The 22,420-nt window shown below is 35.0% G+C and overlaps 1 long non-coding RNA gene across 1 annotated transcript in view; it reads right to left on the bottom strand.

Moving 5' to 3' along the window:
• The window catches only part of LOC110378168 (uncharacterized), a 30,876-nt gene extending 8,704 nt beyond the window's left edge, over nt 1-22,172 (bottom strand). The window contains exon 1 of the long non-coding RNA XR_002429645.3: nt 22,042-22,172. This is a non-coding gene — a long non-coding RNA (uncharacterized LOC110378168). The remainder of the gene's footprint in view (nt 1-22,041) is intronic.
• Between the last annotated feature and the right edge of the window lie 248 nt (nt 22,173-22,420).

Below are 22,420 nucleotides of genomic sequence, written 5' to 3'. Positions count from 1 at the left end.
TCATTCTTGTACATTGTACGTCAAGTTTCTCACTTACTATAACTATCACACTATAATATATCCCACGCAGAAGTTCATCCGCGTCTTGATATATCGGGTGTGTCATACTTAATCACATTAAATCCTATCACATGGTACCCTTAAAGATAGACTATGGTTAATTGTAAAAAAAAACTTGTTACTTTTTTAATTCGCCATAGAATGTCATAAAGTAATATGTTATAGGAATTAATGTGCTTAGGTAGGACACACTCGAATACTCTCTCTTATGTACTCTCTTATGTACTCCTCTTATGTACTCTCCTATATACTCTCTTATGTACGTATACAAGCTGTTGATTTGCATCCGTGCCATATTCAAAGGGGTAATTATGCTAATGATTCCCGACCCAAATCAATAAAAAAATTGGTAGGTACGTAATTTTTTTTCTTTAATTATTTTTCGGAATTCCGTAAATGTCATCTAGCCTTATTTAAACTTGGCGCGTGTGTTAATGGCCTTAAAAACGTGCTGCGCCCTCACACAAACGCAAACACAAAGCATACGCAACGATAACTCATAAATTTCATTCATAAAATTGGATTACTTCTGAAATACTACGACATTACAATGACAAAAAAAGCAGTGCCTATTATCTATTTCCCGTCTACTGTAATTCCAATCGATTATTTACGTATTTTAAGTCCTCCTCCTGAAGTATGGCACAAATGCAAATCAACACCTTGTATACTCCTCTAATGATCTCTTATGAAGTGTGAAGTAAATAGAATCCCACCCAAAACAAAAATGTGAAAGACAGCCAAGTTCGATAATATGGGAATGCTTCGCCTATAAAAGAAGTGAGATCTGAATAAGTACCAAGTTCCATACACATACCTCAGTTAAAAATAGTTACTTTTTAATGATGTTACTTGGCAAGTTTTCACACACCTTGTTAAAAAACCTACTAAACGCAGGGAATCAAGTATTTAATTTCTATTAAAACTTGCCAAGTAACATCATTAAAAAGTAACTATTTTTAACTGAGGTATGTGTATGGAACTTGGTACTTATTCAGATCTCACTTCTTTTATAGGCGAAGCATTCCCATATTATCGAACTTGGCAGTCTTTCACATTTTTGTTTTGGGTGGGATTTCATTTATTTTTGTAAGGTTGTTTCTTTTATTTTTTTCTTATGATTAAGTTAGTTAAGAAAATGTGTCATTTATACTATCTTTCAGATTTTTGAATATACACTATGCTTCTTACAAAGAAATGAACTAGAATAACTAAATGGACTAGATTTACCAACTGACTGACATGACATGTTATCATATATTATGTTCGTGGATCAAAGTTACACATTCGTTGTTTTCGAAAGTGACTCACACTTGGCCATTTTCAGATTTTTACTATACTTTGACTAAATACAAACCTTTGTAACGAATTTCAGATCGGTACGACCATTCGAAGATATATTATATAAATATAGATATAGATAAAGGACAATGGGCACTTTGTATGGGATTTGGTACCCGCTCCAACAGTAACGTATGATAGATCATTAGAAAGGTATTTACGTGAAGAATAATAAAAACTATGGGGCTTGCCTTAATTAGCTGTCCGATCCGAGTAACGATAAAAATTGAATCGACATAGCAACAAGTATGTCATCCATATATGCAAATTCATTAAGAGGCATATGTCGTCAGTGTAATAATTTTAAACTCAGTTAATAGACATCTTACATTGTTTGAGATACACTTTATTATAATCTAAAGGTTGTAATAATCTATGGAGTCATACTACGGAAACACAATCGTCATCTGATTTGACAAAAGTTCAAAACATTTCTATTCATCTTTTTTAGGGTTCCGTAGCCAAAATGGCAAAAACGGAACCCTTATAGTTTCGTCATGTCCGTCTGTCCGTCTGTCCGTCTGTCCGTCTGTCACAGCCGATTTACTCGGAAACTATAAGTACTACAGTGATGAAATTTGATGGGAATATGTGTTGTATGAACCGCTACAAAAATATGACACTAAATAGTAAAAAAAAGAATTGGGGGTGGGGCCCCCCATACATGTAACTGAGGGATGAAATTTTTTTTTTCGATGTACATACCCGTGTGGGGTATCAATGGAAAGGTCTTTTAAAATGATATAAAGTTTTCTAAAAAACATTTTTCTTAAAGTGAACGGTTTTTGAGATATCAGCTCTCAAAGTCGTAAAAAGTATGTCCCCCCCCCTCTATTTTTATAACTACGGGGTATAAAATTCTAAAAAAAATAGAGGTGATGCATGCTAATTAACTCTTTCAACGATTTTTGGTTTGATCAAAGTATCTCTTATAGTTTTTGAGATAGGTTGATTTAACTGTAATTTACGGAACCCTTCGTGCACGAGTCCGACTCGCACTTGGCCGGTTTTTTAAGAAGAAATTCATCATTATCTCAGCACCTCTCGAGGAGCAAGATTGACTCGTAATATGTACTATGTAAACATCGTCCCCTGACTTTTCAACTTTAATTGATTGTAGATACTGAAAGACTTTCATCAAATACATAAGCTAGTTCTGCGTGAACTGCAAAGGTTTGCACAGTCTTTTTTTAAAGCAGTCGGCAGGAAAACACTCTAAGAAGGCCAAATTCCTGTTTTTTTGTTACTTTACCAGTTTTTATTCAATACAGTTGTAATTAAGAACTACATCTACGTTGATGATTTTTGAACATTACACATTCTATTAGTCGATGTCACGCGAAACGGACAAGGATTTGGGACTAGTCGTCATAGTAAACGTGTTTTGCCTTGCCAAGACCTACGCTATGGTACTAGAATCAACACTGTTGGACGGGGTACCAAAACGCCCATCGTCCTTTAGTTTGTTTTAGTTCCTTAGGGGTATACACCTTCATTATTTTGAAACCGACTCACACTTGGCCATTTTCAGATTTTTTCCTTTACCTTGACAGAAAGACCTACCTCCATGCCAAATTTCATGTCAATACGATCATTGGAAGTGGTCTAGGTTTTTGATGAGTGAGTCAGTCAGTCAGTGAGTGTATAGTAAAAATAGCGATTTTCTGACGTCAATATCTCAAGACCTACAATAGGTATATTAATAAAATTTTGTATTTTAGATAAGTGAGGTCTCAACAGATACTAGAAATTTGATAGGTGTAAATAAAATAGATTTTGAGTTATAGGGGGGTCGAATTTGGCCCGAAATGGTTCGTGTAATATAACCTACGGCCAGTGTGTCGCTTTTTTTGCTCGAACTTGGCGGACACACTGCCGTGTGTCTAGATGCAAGAATTAGAGCACCATATAAGAGGCAATCATAAACAACTGAAATTCTCCCTTGAAAACTGACAACTTTCAACAGGTCAAAACATTCGATACTCCTAACTTTATCTCTGCTTTACACATCTGTAATGTACATAGTAAATCCTTGAAATTATAATGTTATTTTATCACCTTATAGATTTCTTTTGAATGGTACAGAAGTATTGGTACTATAATACCAAAGCAAATGAACATTACCTTAAGCTTAATACATAGTGTAGACCTAAAGTTATATCGACATAACATTCATTTTCATTGAATAAATAACAAAGTAATTGACCAAATGGCCCATACAATCCACCCTGAAAGGTCGAAAAAAGGTAAACGACCACCATCGATTACCCATGGGGGAATAATAACATGGAACTTAGTAAAAAACATTCTGTATATTGGCTTGTTGAAATGGTTTTACAAATATATCGAAGAAGGTTTTATATGTAGCTTCCGCTGCGGCTTCGCCCGCGTCGACTTCGGTTATATCGCGTTTTCAAGAGAACTCTTCAAAATTCCGGGATAAAAACTATTCTGTTCTTTCTCAAGGTCAACTCTATCTCTGTACCATTTTTTTTTTAAATCAGTTAAGTGGTTTCGACGGGAAAGCGTAAGAGATAGACAGACAGACAGAGTTACTTTCGAATTTGTAATATTAGTCGGGAAGTAGGGCTATTAGTAGGGATACGTCATTACTTTGTAATTTCATGGGACGTTATGTAACGTGTGTTGACCTTTTGAGAAAAGTTACGAGTTTCTTTAAATACATCATCATCATCATCCTCTGAGGCTTTCCCCAATCATGTTGGGGTCGGCTTCCAGTCTAACCGGATTCAGCTGAGTACCCGTGCTTTGCAAGAAGCGACTGCCTATCTGAGCTCCTCAACCCAGTTGCCCGGGCAACCCGATACCCCTTGGTTAGTTTCTTTACCTACACTAGTACCATTTTTTTTTGTAATTTTAATGTTTAATATTCATAATCATATACCTATAAAAACTTTATTCCATCCCCAATACTAAGAAGACAAGAGTAATGATCGGGACCGTTCCCACTTGCTGGAAGTGCCTTCCCTGACCTCCGACCACTACATTAAATATTAATATGGTTGACATTCAGACTGGGCAAACGTTAGCAAATACGAATTTTCCTTGAGTTTTATTTAAGTAATTAGTACAAAAATATACTTAAATATAAATCTTAGATTATACCATGGAGTAGAATAGTGCAATTAAACATTATTAAGAGATACATACTTAACTTATACCTTATGTATATGTCCGTAAGTTTTCGAGTCTCTTTGAAACTACAATTTTATTGTATCCTAAACATCATTTAGGTAATTACTTCGTAATAAATGCACGCTAATCCTCATTATCTGCAAGTTCATAAACGTGAGAGTATTACGATCTACGTATTATCCCTTTTAAGGGTCTTAACAAAGTTACAGGCTAAAACATTAAACGTTAAGCAGGTGGTAGGCCCGAATTATAAGGGTTTTAGACAGTAAACTAACTTAGCTGTAAGAAAATGTACCGAGACTGGAATGGTCAAGGTCTTTTGTTGGTTCCGTTCGTGTAATTTAATTTAAGGCTTTGAATAAAATATATGTACCTATGTATGTGCCTACATGTACAAGTACAGCTTAGAACATTAAGGTACTTTTTATGGAAAGGTCGAATTAAAACATGTCTACGTACAAAGGTCATGTAACAGGACCAAGTGGTTTGACTCATATTTTTCCGCACAAATAAAATTTGATTAAAATACAGATTGATTTCAGGGAAGTAGTCAAGGTTTCCGAAGCCATATAAATAAAAAAGAAGGTATTAAGGAAAGGGCTTCTTGGAATTTCTTCTTGTTGTTCGTTGTTCGTAAATCAGGATTCCCAAACTTTCAGTCTGTTAAAGACTACTAAGATATCCAGATTTACGGATACAAAAGAACTATAATACGTGAATTCCATAGACCACTTTTCACTGCTTATCAACGACATGAATTCATAGAAACAAGGTCTCAAAGATTTTGAACTCCATACGATGCTTAATTCAATATGGATTTCCTGAACTTTCAGAATGGAAATATCAGGTAGGTAATCTAGTACGAGTACAGCCGCGCTAATTCATGCGTGGCTAAATAGCTGTTGATACGAGGTGCTATATCGAACCTCGTTATGCTAAGTACTCTCTGGCGGCTCCCAGTAATTGCTCGTTTATTTTGCTACCTATTGGGTGGTTATTGACTTTATTCGATCAAAAAGCCGCGTTGAGAGACCTGGAGTATGTTTAATCAATAAAGAACCAGCCATGTTAAAATCATTGAGTCATCGATAGATTGATAACTGCAAAAAATGCAGTATTCAGAGGTTAGATAAAGCTATCACTATGTCTACGAAATACATGTGCTGGTTGTAACTAGATTTTGATTGTTCATTATCTATTAGCACCGAAATAGAAGTTATATGCTTGTAATTGGACAAAAAGAAAAACAGATTCATCCATCCACTAATCTATCCATTTGTTTTCTGTCACCACAAGGAAGGTTTTTTGGTATCTTCCCACACATATATTATCTATTTCTGTATCTCATCTAGGCCGCCCACTTGAGGATCACACAAACTTGAAACCGCCTGATTTGTATAGCCAACAGTTTTCCATAAAACCGGGTAAATTTCACCGCTGCCTTTGCCCTAAGGAAATCGAAATTGCACAATTCGTAAGCAAATTTCCGCGCCATTCTTGTGCCTATGGCGTTGGGGTCTTGACAGGGTGTCACACATCAGCTTTACGTCACTCGGTAAAGTAGAAGGGAGGGGGGGGGGTGAAGGAGGTAAGTGGGGGGTACTTGTCCTACTGTCTGTCTCTCGATTGTAATCCTAACCCATCACACGTATTTGTCTGGAAACAATGTCGGTAATGTGGTATTACATTCTTCGTTGACGTTGTTTTTTGTTTAGCGCAACCTGTGTTTGGTTTAAATCAGATTAGCGAGGGTGTAAGGACGTGGACGTTTGTCTTATTCAGGTTAGCTGAAATAATTTAGGCTAGCCATTGTGTTATTTTATTGGTTCTATTAACACAATAGAGATGTGCTAATCGATTGTTCAGCCATTCTTGAATCTTACTTTCTTGCCATTTTCGATTTTTCTCCTCATATAGCATTTGTCCTACATTTTAAATAGGTTTAATATTCGTACTGGAGCCACAATCGTCTTCTATCCAAACTAAGCAAACCCGACGGCCAGTGTTTACTCAGAAACGTTCTGAAACTGAAACAATATGGCGCTGATTCTGCGGCGTGCCAATCAGGCTCACGCAGGAATCGTTTACGAATAAATAATTAGTTTGTGTGCCGAATGCCATGACCTATAAACTGTATCCAGGATTAATTGAAAACGGAGTGTCTGCTTTATATTATGGTGGATTATAGGTCTGATGAGAATATGGATAATGGGTGATTCGGGGTGATAATGGTCAAAATATGTGTGGTAGAGTTAATATGATCTAGATTTATTAGTCGCATTAGATATATTCGCAATTTATTAAGTATAAACTAGCGACTCGCCTCGGCTGCGATTATAGTTATCTGATTCAAGTGCCTATACTCATAATACATATAAAGCTAAATAGTTTGTTGGTTTGAACCTGCTAATCTTCAAACATACCAGTCTAATAAGAAAAAAACGTTCACTGTAAGATAGCATATTTATTTAGTCAAGCTACAGGATACTGCTTATCTTGGAGTACGAAGTAGTTAACGAAACTACGGGAAACAGCATAATGTTGAAATACATTATCTCTACAGCTAGTGACTTTAATGTAATGTCTGGGTTAATCAAATATTGACTCGCTTGATCAATTATTGACTATGTTAACTTGGGGTTGTACAGGAATCTAAATTAAATTGTGGTGTTGTACGTATAATAAGATATTATGTGAATTAATATAATAATTATAAGTTAAGTTGTTTTCTAAGATATATTTCTTGGTTAAAGTATGTTAGTTGCTAATGCAGATTTTATTGTATTATTATTGTACTCCCATAATTTTATTTTTACACCTATGCTATTATATTTTCCTGGCGCATGGCACGTTCATGTCGGTCCTGCGCCTGATCTCTCTTCGGTCGTGGTCGGATTGTCGTCCAATCGGGCTATGAGAGTGAGGGAATAGTGACATCCCCTCACTCTCATAGCCCGATAGGTGCACTCACGTGCACCTGTGTCCAAGCAAACACTTGTGCACTATAAATATGTCTTGCGCAGTTGGCTAATCTTCTAAATATGTCCATGACATATTTTACTAGATACTACTTGGTATTTCGTGTAACGCAAGAAAAAATAAACAAACCCCAGGTAGAGACCTAACGATGGTATACAAAACTAGTCATCATATCGATTATCGATTATGTAAAATGAACCGCCTTTAATATCTCGATATTACCTCACGTGTAGCTAAGTATCGGCGTAGGTGTGTTATACATACACGCCTTTGTGTTGAAAACTCCATATAAGTTTAGTGTGGGAGTTAACTGATACATTTTACTGGGTATTTTAAAGACAATACTGTTAAATGTATAAAAGTGAAAATAAAATACTGTAATATATTTATTTCAAGCTTAAGAGCGTGTACGCTCGGCGCGCGATGTCCACTTTAGGTAATTCAACGCAAAAAACCGCGCAGACTAGCGTCGCGGCTGTGTGCGTGCCTATCATACTTCACGTATAGTCACACAAACCATTTTGATCCTTTCGAGTGAAATTGGTAGAACAAAAAATATATTATTTAGTAAATAGTTAATAGCGGAAAATAGTGTAAGTCTATGGATGTCTAAAATATAAAAGCATGAAAATAAGTCGTTAATACTTACACTCTTTTGCAAAAAAATCGGGCACCTATGAAAACCTTGGTTTTGAGGATTTTCTGTATATTACATACAATTTTCAACAGTACTAAATAGTCGACTGATGATTAATGACAATGTTAAGAGTTGAGGATTAATGCTCAATCCTTCTCCATGTGAGAGGAGGCCTGTGCCCAGCAGTGGGACGATAAAAAGGCTGTAACATTTAAGAGTTTCTGTATTTTAACCGATTTCAAAAAAAGAAAGGAGGAGGTTTCAATTAGATTGTTTTGTGATTGTTCTCAATTTGATTGTTCTCGATTTCTCAAAGACGCCTGGACCGATTTGAAAAATTGATTGTTTATATGAATGGTCCAGTCCATCCAGACCGAAAAATTGTGGTCAAATAACAACAATTGCCGGAAAGCCAAATATTGGTGAAGAGCTTGGGTTTACCATTGCAAATAAAGTTTTAAGTTATCTATCCTATATGCTTCAAAAGTTATTCGAGATCAAAAGTCAAAATTTGGGTACATCCAAAATGAAAAAAAACATCTGCAATAAGTGATTTCTAGCCTAAGGAGTCCGCCATATTGGATTTAGACTCGCGACACATTTTTTTTCGAGTTATTCATAGCAAGCCCTTTCATTTGATACCCATATCGTAGGAATGCATTAAAAACATTTTTTTCTCCATCTTGGGTATACCGCTATATTGGATATAGAATCATACATTGTCATTAAAACTGAACATTCAAACAAAATTTCAACTCAATCGATAAAAAAAATATGCTTCAAAATTGAGCTTTAAATAAAATAGTAATGTATCAAGATTTGTTGGTCGCGCTTGAAATGTACTCTATTCTCGGTATCCACGGCAGAGGTTATTCACCCTACGCGATGTGACGGAGCGACACGTCCTCTCTCTGTGAAGCCTTGCGGCGGTCTGGTTTGAGTTGACTCGCGTGCAGCGTTTTATAGTAGTTTTAAATAATTTATAAAAAAATAAAAACGAGAGATTAAATTATAATATAAAGTTTATGTTTTAAAGAAAGAGTTATATTACTATAGTAAATAATTGTTATATTAAATTAAGTAAGATATATAGGTAAAAAAAGCATTTGAAATTCACAATTTTTCACATTGTTAAACTATTTTTTTCTGAAAGATAGAGACCTAAATCAAAAAATGTTTTCAACTAACTATAGGCATGGGGATTTCGTCTATGAGTAAAAAAATAAATATGATTAGATTTGCCACTGTTTTCACATGAATTTAAGCTTCGAAATAGACGCTGAACGGGAATTTTATAAAACATCTGTTACGTTATAGGGGTTTTAAGTATTTAAACTACACAAATTGAAATTTATGTTCAATTAACTATATAGACAGTGAAATTACCTTGCGTTATTAAAAAATAACATAGTTATAGAATAAGTAGTTACTGAGAAACAGTGGTTTGAAAAGTACCATTTTAGGCCAAATGGCGCGCGGTTGACGTACACGCTCTTAAAATTAAATGTCGCGATCTCTCTGTCAACTAAGACCTACGCTACGTTGTGGCTACGGCGTAGCATTCACTAAGTTATGATCGTATAGTCTTTTTCGTAGTTTTCTGTAACAAGTATTTTTGATAAACTTTGAAATGATATTATGAGATGTATTTGTGAAGCAATATGACTTTAGCGCAGTTTTTGAATAGCCTTATTGGTTTTTAAGCTTTAAAAATACCACACAATATTATTTGGGTCGTGGATTCACTTAATCTTGATTAGAAATACGAGTCCTTACATTAATTATCTGCAGGTCTTGCTTCTTGTATGTTAACCTGAAAGAGACCGATGATCGACACGAGAAAAACATATCAGTTTTTATGACGGTTTATTTTGATTTTTCCGTTACATAAGATTATATTTCATACACAAGTAACATGGGTCACGTAATATGCGGAAAAGTAAAAGTCTCATGGGAAATCATAGGCACGGGTAATACATCCATACTCCTTGATTTATACCTACATACATACGCAGCAAATATAGTACACTCAATCTAATCGCGTTAAAAATATCGATGTGCACTTTTCGCCTGATTATTCAGGATTCCGCTGACTCAGCTGAAGGTAGGAGGTTCCTGTATTGTGATAAATGGCCGCTCACTCGACTGCCCAATCGGCTTAGTCATTAACTACAATTTGTACAAAGTTTGAGCTATTACAGACGTGGGTAAAACAGTCTAAGCGTCAACAAAGCCCTGTTTCAATTTAGCATAACTTTAGGGTTGCACCAACTTTGCGTATTAAAATTTAGGCGCGCGCCTAATCCGGACTTGGATAGTTAGAGTGAACTATGCCGTGATACCTGCCCTAAAATTGTTATTAACAGATTTGAGATTTAGTCCCAGGTATAAGTTAGTATAACTGTACTTAGCGGTAAATCACTCAGATTATGTCGAGGGTCAAATTTGATGAAGGGCTCCTGTGAAGGCCCCGTGTCTTATCCGACAGGATTGAATTTAATCTGGTATGACCGTTGTAAGGCTGGCAGTAATATGGTTAGTTGGTTATGGTAAAAACTAGGGTTATATAATAAGGATACTTGAATGCTCTGTTTAATTAATTATAACGAATTAAAAATATCATTTTCACAGAAGTCGAATATTAATAAATGCGAGATTAATATGATTATTTATATAGAATTCACTTACTTGTAAATAATCACAGCTTTAAAATCCTAAACACGTCCAAGTAAAGCTAGATAAGTACAAGCACTTCAAACTTCGAACTACGAATGAGCTCAACTCAGACCACCATAAAGGTACGTTCCACCAAACATATCAATATTCTAAAGCCATTATTAATGATCGTCCGTCAACTTCGAGGCCGCCTAAATTAGACAATATGTACCTACTAGGTACCTATTTACAATAGTCGGCATTGGAAACTCACTTTAATATACAAATGGAGGGCTTTGTGTGTATCCCATAGTGTATGAGTGACAGAGAGAATGGGTTCCTTCGTGAGGTTGCACTTTCGTAATGATGTAGTATTAAATGGAGGGAAGCGTATTGTGCGCTCTAGGAATATATTAGTGGGTATGACACGTGATATTTACATCCGTAGTTTATAAGAAGGTGAAATAGCAAAAATCCGTATATGTACGTAAATGTTCGAAGTTCAATCGTTTTGGTCAAAATTAATACCGATCTTAATCTTCCTCTGATACGACAGCGAAACTCATCTCAAGCAAATAACAATATTGGTTCTTCGCCCCCATACCAATTTAGCGGTAAATAAAATATATATTTTTACACAAATAGAATTGTGTAGGATTTCGCAAACAACACCTCCATTAAGGATGCCGTACAAAATAGCATTTCTTATCGCAATAACAAAACTGTAAGTTTATTTCGGTGCCGAATTTCGAACTCAGCGAGCGAGCACACCCACGGCATAAAGTTTACTCACGAACTTTTTAAGCGTTGAAGCGACGTGTTATATAAAAAGGTTTATATAATACTGTTTTCCCGCGGCTTCACCCGCATCCAGTGTGTACTATTTCCCGTATCGTGAAAAAAATATAGCCTATGTTACTCGGGAAGAGTGTAGCTTTCCAACAGTGAAAGAATTTTCAAATAGGTACGTTCGATTTTGAGTTTATCCACAACAAACAAACGAAAATACACATTTTTCCTCTTTATAATATTAGTATAGACATGGATAGACAGTCGTTAGAAGCGAGCTGTTTTCTATTTTGCTGACGCTGTGGTGCCAGGAGGTGATAGTACCGCGCGATGCGGTCTTAACAAAAGAACAAAATAATACTAGGTACACCTAGAAAATAAGAACAACGAGTTTTTTGCGTGTTCCGGATTTTGATGTTGTGGAAGTAGGTACCTACGAGTAGATATTTATACGTAGGTATTTTGTTTGTTCTTTGTCAGTTTCCATTGACACCTATTTTATAATTCTATGGGATTAATAACTAGAGAAACATCAAATAGACCGCTGTCACAGATTCTGGAGTTTTGAAATTTATTCAAATGTATACAGATTGTAAATTATCTACTATATAAAAATAAGTCCGGTTTTCCTCCCTGACGCTATAACTCCAGAACGCACGAACCGATTTCCACGGTTTTGCATTCGTTGGAAAGGTCTCGGGCTCCGTGAGGTTTATAGTAAAGAAAATTCAGGAATAATCAGGAATAATTCAACAGAAAAGTGGGTAAATCGTTTTTCACATACAGCGCCATCTCTGATACATCTGCGCACCAAGTACCAGGATAGCATAAGTTACAAGAGCTTAGCTTAGTTACCAGTTCTCAAGTATCGACGCTATTGCCCACCTCACCTCATGTACTAGGACAGCATAATAAAATACATGAACCAAATCCATCGGGATCGCGGAATTTCGATGCAACTACTCACCATGTACCAGGACGGCATAACTTACAAGAGTATTCCAATCTCCCGTCGACGCTATAACTCCTTTGTATAAAGAAAAGCGATATCTCAATCATTTCAAATTCATGAAAGATATCGGTGGCGAAACGGAGTTCGCCGGGTCTGCTAGTGGAGTATATAAATAACATAAAGCTAGACTAGGTGTACAATTATTTATATACACAAATAACTCGGTGTTATTTTATTAAATACGCCAATAAAACAATCTACATGATTTTTCCGATAGTTTTGGAGCTCGTGAAAAACGTAAAAAAGGGTATTTTGGATTTTCTCGTTTCCTATCGTATGCTCGAACAATCGGTTTAGCTAACTATTCCAATGCTGCCTACGTCCGTATCATGGCCATAGGCAATATTCGCACATTGGGAAACGTTCCCGTAGATACCTATATAGAAGACTTTTTGCGACTGGGCACGATTGGATTATTTAGCTTTATTTTTAGAGGACATCACAAGTCATATTATAAATAACATATTATGTTTATTTATGTAATGATTAGACAAATATTTTTTAGAGTTTCTAACTGACATTTTAAATCTTTTGTTGGTATAAAAGTTTAAGGCGTACTTCAGACATGATAGAAACATTTACTCATCCAGTTTTCAACATGTTCATTCCAAAACGTTTTAAACGTTAAAGGCATACTTGGAGCACTAGCCGTTTTCCTTGGTTTTATGACTTTACAAATGGAATTGCTCTCTATGGGTGTTCTACGTGATTGCCGGTCCTAATGTCCGTGGAATGAAGCTCTTTTGACCTCAATTGCTTTGCCGTAAATTTCAGGTATACCTCTTTCGACTTACTACTTTCATTACAGGCATTTCCAAGTATTTTTGCTACTGGAAAACCACTGGAATTGACAAATACTTTAGTAAGTTATAATCCCACCCAAAACAAAAATGTGAAAGACTGCCAAGTTCGATAATATGGAAATGCTTCGCCTTTAAAAGAAGTGAGATCTGAATAAGTACCAAGTTCCATACACATACCTCAGTTAAAAATAGTTACTTTTTAATGATGCTACTTGGCAAGTTTTCACACACCTTGATATAAACCTACTAAACGCAATGAATCAAGTATTTAATTTTCTATTAAAACTTGCCAAGTAACATCATTAAAAAGAAACTATTTTTAACTGAGGTATGTGTATGGAACTTGGTACTTATTCAGATCTCACTTCTTTTAAAGGCGAAGCATTTCCATATTATCGAACTTGGCAGTCTTTCACATTTTTGTTTTGGGTGGGATTTCATTTATTTTTGTGAGGTTGTTTATTTTATTTTTTTCTTATGATATATTAGTTAAGGAAATGTCTCATTTATACTATCTTTCAGATTTTTGAATATGCACTATGCTTCTTACAAAGAAATGAACTAGATTAACTAAATGGACTAGATTTACCAACTGACACGACATCTTATCAGTATATTATGTTCGTGGATCAAAGTTACACATTCGTTATTTTCGAAAGTGACTCACACTTGACCGTTTTCAGATTTTTACTTTACTTCGACTAAATACAAACCTTTGTAACGAATTTCAGATCGGTACGATCATTCGAAGATATATTATATAAATTAGTTCGTTTTAGTTCCTTAGGGGTATAAATTTACACCGGGTATAAATTTACACCTTCATTATTTTGAAACCGACTCACACTTGGCCATTTTCAGATTTTTCCCTTTACCTTGACATAAAGACCTACCTCCATGCCAAATTTCAAGTCAATACGACCATTGGAAGTGGTCTAGGTTTTTGATGAGTGAGTCAGTCAGTGAGTGTATAGTAAAAATAGCGATTTTCTGACGTCAATATCTCAAGACCTACAATAGGTATATTTATGAAATTTTGTATTTTAGATAAGTGAGGGGGTATCAACAGATACTAGAAATTTGATGTGCGTAAATAAAATAGGTTTTGAGTTATAGGGGGGTCGAATTTGGCCCGAAATGGTTCGTGTAATATAACCCACGGCCGGTGTGTCGCTTTTTTGCTCGAACTTGGCGGACACACTGCCGTGTGTCTAGATCACAAAATGTGTTACAAGTTTTTTTTATAAACTTCCTTAATAAAAATATAGTCCCAAATTGCGAGTTTTTGAAAATAAATATAGTTTCTTATTTCACAAAACTGTAACAAAAAGTATTAAGAAATACGTATAAGTGTTTTCTTTATCTCATGTATCTATCGCGTGCCAAACATTCTTACCAACCGCTAAAAGAAAATCACTTGACTCCACTTGGCTACCGAAATCCATCCGTATCACATGGCGATCGATCACGCGATGTTCAAACTTAATAGAGGCGCCTACAACGAGCCTTACATTCAATTAACCCATATACGATATTCATGTTCGAGTGAGTAATAACTTTAGCACTAATTAAGAACGTAAGTTTAAGATTCGGTGTATCTTGTAATCGGATTAGTGATTATGATGCCTGGTGTTAGGGGTCGCAGTCAAGCGTTCCTTTATTTAAGTTTGTAAGGAGTGCTTAGTGCGTCTCTTGTTTTTATTGCGACTCATTTGTTTGTGGTATAGTTAATCCTTGTCACGGGAAAGGAAAATTATTGTGTGAAAATTGTTGTAAAGTTGACACTAAGTTATAAGAGGTAACTTGATGACCCTGTTTCAACTTAGTGGGAAACTTTTAGTTTTGGATTAGATATCTATTTGTAAAATTCTGGATACGACGAGCTCAGGCAAGAATACTTTCTTTTTATGGTTACTTTCCTTTGCAGAATCCTACATTCATATATGAGGTAAATAATGAAATAGGATACAAAATTCATAGACGTAAAATCACGTTTGCAACTTTGTTAAAATTAGTTATTAAAAATATGCTGACTTTTTTATCATATGAATCCATGTATTTTGCCTTTTGTATGTTATCTCAATGAATAATATTTTGATTAAATCGCGATATAATGTACAGAACGTTAATTATAATCCCATTGTAATGATAAATTCATACATTTGATTCAATGTGCTTTGTTATAGTGGTTTCATAAAACAATACCAAACTGCAAACACTATTTTTGAATGTAAATATACATTTCCTTTCTATTTGTTTGAGTTCTATACAACTCATACACATCATTAGGTAGTTCGTACATTCAGAAACTAAGTTGGAATCAAACTTCATTCAAAGTCAATAGACAACGTAACTAGCTCGTGAAGGGTTGAATTATTTCCTAACATTTAGAGTACTGAACACACTGCAGACTAAATAGTCGGCCAACAAAAATTGGCAAAAAATTTTGTTGTCATTCCAATTATAAATTGTAGACGATCTGATACTGACTCATCTTTATAATATGCGTATATCTTTATAATATGACCTGATCTTTATAATATGCGCACTATCACTCATTTTCTTACTGTTTTATGAGCCCAAACGAAGCATCGGCCCACTAAAAGTCTGCAGTGTGCTCGGTATTTCTATTGCAAACAATAATCCGTAATTGTAGTCCAAATATAGAAACCTCAAAATTAGATAGTTTGTAAAGTAAACAAGGATAGGTACACAAACAATTGCTTCTTAATTAAATAAATATTTACTCTAAATTACAATTATATGGTATTAAGTACGGTGTACTTCGTAATTACAGAGTAAATAAATATGTGTTAGTGTATTGTGATACATTCAATAAATTATTGTCTTTGTCGACTATTTTGTTACACTATGTAAGTGTTTTCGCGGGTGTATTGTGTGTCTAATTAAACATTGTAGTTAACGCTTCGTTTACAGATATGCGTAAATAATTGTATCAAAGCTCTTATCTTGTTAGACGTTTGTTTAGGAAGCAATGAGAGTTTTATAAAATGTAAGTGTGGCTTTCAAAAAAAGGAAGGAAAATAGATAAACTTAAATATGTAATACATAGAAAAAAAACATACCGGCCGAATTGAGAACCTCCTCCTTTTTGGGAAGTCGGTTAAAAAAAGCAGGAAGCTGGTATTGAAAATGTTTTAGAAAAATTCGGTTCTAATAAGATTGTTTTAGCAAGAGTTTCTAAAACAAAGGAAGGGATGAAAAAAGGGGTTCGTTATAAATAGCAGATAGGGATGTTACTCTTTTGTTTCCGCTTGTTTTTGTTCTAAATTTATCCTATGAAAGTATAAAGTCAGTCACGGGATTGTTTACATAATATTAGGAACGTGGTTATAAATTAAGTTGTAATTTGTGAGGCATTTTATTGACTTGGCTAAACAATAACAGTAGCTAAAATGTGACCTATATTTCCGATATAAAAAAATGTATGAGCATAGTGTTAGTATACACACTTATCAATTTCCCCTGAAACCGTCTGTAATCTAGACAAAACCATTTTTTTATTTTTTTATTAGGTACTATGCATGGAATTTATTCGTAAGTATTTGTATGATATTAGTGGTCATTCTTAAAAACTTAAACGTCCAAGGGCCAGCTGTTTCAAAGTTCAAAAACTAATCTTTAGAGGTAACCTACTATTATCAAATACTATATAATCATACTGGTACGAATAACAGACAAGCACCCCGCAGGGGTCTCGGGAGTTCATATTCAATCCCATGAACTATTATGATGAACCCACTTCAATCATAATTTGTATTCAGTGGGGAGCTCCTATAAGAATATAAACGCATAGTGATCCTTTATATGGTAGGTATAAGATAAGTCTGTTCAATATGGCGAATAACATTGTATTCTTTATCCATATCAAAAAATCCAGAACAACAACAAAAAATACAAAGGATTTTTAATAACGTTCTATCAAGTCATCAAAAACTGAAAATGCGTAATTGTTAAAAGATAGCCTGTATAAAACGATGACATGACAAATTTTTATGAATAAAAAAAAAACAACTCGTTTCTAAAAAGTTAGTCGAATTTTACATAAAAGTTAGTCACATCTATGAATGAAAATTATCAGAAATGTATCAAAATTCACACGCTTCAATTTTCCACGAGTTGAACAAAATATTAAACGAGCAGTTTCTAACTTTGGCAGAGTTCGATGAAAGTGCAGGATAATTCGGTTAAAATTGATTTTGCTATCTCTTTGCATTTAAATTAATGTGCACAGTTTTGGAAACTAGGAGGGTAATTATATCCACAATGTTCTATTTTAGTTCACGAGGCTTTCATTAAATATTAATTATAGGGTCTATGTTAACTAGTTAGTCATAGGAGTTTGGGGACAAAATATGAACTCGCTGTACATACTTTTGTTAGAATAGCTCATATCTGCATACATAGCTCTCTTTATTTGCTAAAATGTAAGCACATACTTTTGGTAATTAGGATCGGAATATCGGATCACTGCAAAGATGAATGCTGAAAATATTTCAGCAATTTTATCAAATTATTTCAAAGCACAATTAAAGATAGTGTTTACGTAGTGAAATTAAACATAAATAAGTTTCAATATCTTCTCTTAAAGAAGCTCTTATAAATAACATTTTTTGTCCACATTCACTGCTTTTCTTTAAAATGTTATCTAACAAAATGATTTTTTGACACATAACATAAAGTTTACGTTAAGATCGCCTACATTATATCATTGACACATAACACAAAACTAGAAAAATAGGAAGTCTTTGTGATGCAGACTACGGCCGCTTAGAATGCCGCGTTGAAAGGCCCCGCTTGCGACACTTACACCTAATATAAAAGTCAAAATTACACCACTACGAACAAATTTTATGAGACAAGAAGAATGTTTATGAAAATGGCTGTTTTTCATATAGGTAGGTACTTACTTCTTTAGCTTTTGTTATTACTTTCTAGTATGTAATTTACCTGGAAGACGAGATGTAGAAGAAAAGAGTAAATATGGCATAAACCGCCAGAATTTATTTAATTTCATTTGAATGTATTGTATAGAAAGTATTAGAAAATTACGAAAAAAGCGTGGTGTTATGAAATATTTTTCATCCTGTCCAAGTATTGATAAATAGACAGAAGTACCTACACTTCTACGATCTACGTCAATATAGTCAACAGAATACACCAATGTATGTAGTTACCTACCTCGTGGAAGTGGGAAAACTACGTGATCACAGCAGTCAATGATTCCCTTAAGGATAATTCGGGGTCAGAGTATTAGCAGCTTGTAGGTACACCTACATCATGAACTAACAATTTGGTTCCGTTCCAATATTGATAGGCAGTGATCCTGCTTCCACTATCAGTACACACCTAGTTGAGAAAAGGTCTAGGGCATGTAAGCAAGCAGTTCAAAGTGCACGAAAGATATCCAGTTCAATTATCTACGATTAAAGTTGCCTTATGCTTTGAGTAACTTTTGATACCAATATAACGCTTGTTGTATGAGAGTTAAGAAATTAGCAGTTTATCTTTAAATCGAAGAAATAAAGTAGCCACGGTATTTACTAGGTAAGTATTATTTGACTTCATTATTTTCCATTATAAAGTGGTAGAATATAAATATTTGTTCTAGTTTATTTGTATTTATAATGTTGTAGTATCAATCAAAATGCCTAGTTATTCAGTTTTAGTGAGCATTAACAAAATGGTGTAGGCGTTTTTGCTGTAATTTGTCTTAATTGTTAAGGCGTTAAGTAACAGTATCGTTAATCATAGAAATTCACAAATAATTATTATACCTTTCCACCCACCTAGTGAACAATTACTAGATGGATGAAGATGTTATGCGTATTATTTTTGACGAAACGTAACGTAGCTTTGCTCAAAGATAAACTTAGAAGCACTTTATGTTTCTCCCACACTCGTTAAACTATGACTGACCACAATGATACAACATACAAGCACCCAGCTTAACATTTACAACCTTTTCATCCCAAACACGAAAACAGCCAGTTACAACTTCTATATGCACAACTATTTCTAATTCTGTCACCTTTACAAAATCCCTCGGGTTCAGCCCAAGTTATTTCATACGTAACAACTGGCTATTATCCCTATTATAATGTCGAGGTCTTTCAGTGAGTAGGCCGTATTGACTTATGGCCGATCCCAATATTCAAACTATCTATTGCTTCGATTACCAGAGATAGGAATTTGGTATTAGTTGTATGAGGCTAGTGACATTGAACATCTTCGGCAATCATTACGGGTAGTCAGAAGCCAGTAACTCTGACACCAGGTAACTGGGTTGAGGAGGTCAGATAGGCAGTCGCTCCTTGTAAAGTACTTGTACTCAGCTGCATCCAGTTAGACTCGTAGCTGACCCCAACATAGTTGGGAAAAAGGACAACGACGAAATTACATATATCTCTTATAACCAAAACAACAGATACCTACATAGAATATTGGGATAGGCCGTTACTGACATATGACGTCACTATTTCCATCAAAGTTCTCACTATCGGGAAATTTCGTATTCAATTTGGATGATTGGGGATTTAATGCATAAGTAGCGTTTGAATATGCAGTAGTGGAAGTCGGTTCGGATGATAGTGGAATTTGTGGCTTGATTGGATCTTAGTATATTGTTTTGGAAATATTGCGGAATAAACGTAAATAGATTTCAACACGCTTGGAATCTTAATGTGTATCCCTGCTAATATTATAAATGTGAAAGTGAATCTGTCTGTCTGTTAAGCTTTCACGTCTAAACTGATTTTAATAACATTTGGCACAGAGATACAGTTGACTTTGAGAAAGAACATAGGATAATTTTTATCCCGGACTTTTGAAGAATTCTCTTGGAAACGCGATATAACCGAACTCTAGGCATGCTAGTTTGTTTATATATTTTCTTGAGGCCTAGGAATAATTAATCAGCTTGAGCTTGGGTAATCCTGCTAATTGTAATATGATGACACACAACCGTCTTTGAAGTGACATACTACCTGACACCCGGCTCAACGTAATTATAATGTAGCATATGTTCCCAAGGAGGTATACAATTGCACCCAACATTTGGATTGTAGTTGTAACCAGAACCAAGACTCTCTTTTCCAAAAACTGCACAAATAAAAACTATTAACTGAACTTCCGATCCTTCTGATCTTGTATATTTCTTAGATTAGCTAAGTGCACAGCGCGTACATAAACGTTAACTGCATGTGACATACAATATACGACTAAGTTTCATTTGCGAAGTCGGCATCAAGTTCCGACAGACGTGAGGGATGGAAATAAAGCCTGTCTCGAAATGTTGCCAACACGGATGACAGATTCATGTGCAATTAAAATGTTTGCACCATCCAGCGCTTCATACGGCAGCGGATTTTCATTCATTTCATACACAGTTCACTCATTTCCATTAATTATAGTATCGAGTGTTATATTTATGTCATCAATTTGTGGAAAATTGACAGGGAGGTGAAATTATGATAGATTTATGTGCGTTTATGTGAAATTAGCGGGGTAACTTATAAATCATAAGCTGTCAACTTAATCATTGACGTAAGGTTCAATGGACTAATTTTAGTCTTATAAACGGTAAGCAACGATATTTCAGGGTGTTTGAAAAAGTCCATTTATAACCATTTTCTCAAGCTTTGACGTACGTACACGTTTGTGTGTCATTGAGGTCCTTTAATTTCAAATTGTAATGAGCATTACATTGAAATACAAAAGGTATCAGTTCCTTTTTCAACAATCATCGATCGACTTGACCTGAAAGCCTAAATCAATTGAACCTGAATTGATTCATCTTCGGCTTAAAAAGGAAAAGTTGAAACTCTTCAATTTCCATTCCTTTAACAAATATTGCCAGCTTTCATTGTCCATTTTTTAACACTCAATATTCTTAGAAAAAATAATAATTGGGTACGGACGTAAGCTGATCGGCTATAAGCACCCCAATAATCCTTGTTACGACACATTTAACACTCGAGTGGATCTACATCATAAAATGCTCGTAGGCACAAATATAATCTCCACATGAGAATTTGTCAGTTGCCGTACGTACAGAATATTAAGCACGCAACTAACTATTTATCGCGGGGAATGGAATTATCGTCACGTCTGTAAATATAGACCCTACTTTTGGAGGTGCTAGATTATGTGCTATGAATATTCATTTGTTATTTGTTTATATTAAAATATTGCCCTTTTCGTATTGAGGGTATTAATTAAGGCCTGTGTATTCTCTGAGGGCGCACTATATATTTTACGTTGAGCTAAAGGATTTTTTATAGTGTTGAAGGTACATTTGAGTGATTGATTGATGTTGTTAAGCATATTTAATGTAAATGAGTGAGACAATTAGTTAAATATAGTATAGTAAATGAGGAACTATTTTAAAAAAGAGAAGTTCTTAAAAATAATTCAAGAAAACTATTTTCTTTTAGTTTGAAACCCTTCTTTAAAACCCCATTCCTTTCTCCAAAAATACACAAATTTTCTACAACAATTTCTTCAACTTCAACAAGACATCAACCGGAACCCATAAAAAGTGCCAAACTATCCACATAAAACTACATACATACAGAACACCACTCTACCTTAATCCGAGTTCTAAACAAAACACACGTCACAGTTTCATGTCGTACGACAAGTTCGCGTGGCGGAGTCGCGCCGTGCGCGTCGTCCGGAGTCGGCCGGCAGACTAGACGACTTGGCCCCGCACTCCCGCCCTCGCTGTTTTGATTTACAAACACCAGCCAGTATGTCATGCAGTGTTCGATATCCGGCCAGCGAGAAATTTGTAATAAAGAGGCTTTTATTGCTTGCTGATGGTTTTTGGTCCTGCCAGCCGGAATGAAATTGGTCCTAGGTGAAAATTGTTAACTGTTTTGATGTTTTCAAAGAGTTTTAAATTTCGAATAGGGGTTTCAAATTTCGAACAGGGAATGATTTCAAATTAGTTTTTTTATGTATTTA

The sequence above is a fragment of the Helicoverpa armigera genome, chromosome 13 (assembly GCF_030705265.1).
Source record: "Helicoverpa armigera isolate CAAS_96S chromosome 13, ASM3070526v1, whole genome shotgun sequence".
NCBI classification, from domain to species: domain Eukaryota; kingdom Metazoa; phylum Arthropoda; class Insecta; order Lepidoptera; family Noctuidae; genus Helicoverpa; species Helicoverpa armigera.
Note: the sequence above shows the minus strand (reverse complement) of the source record. Positions and strands in the feature narration are given on the sequence as shown.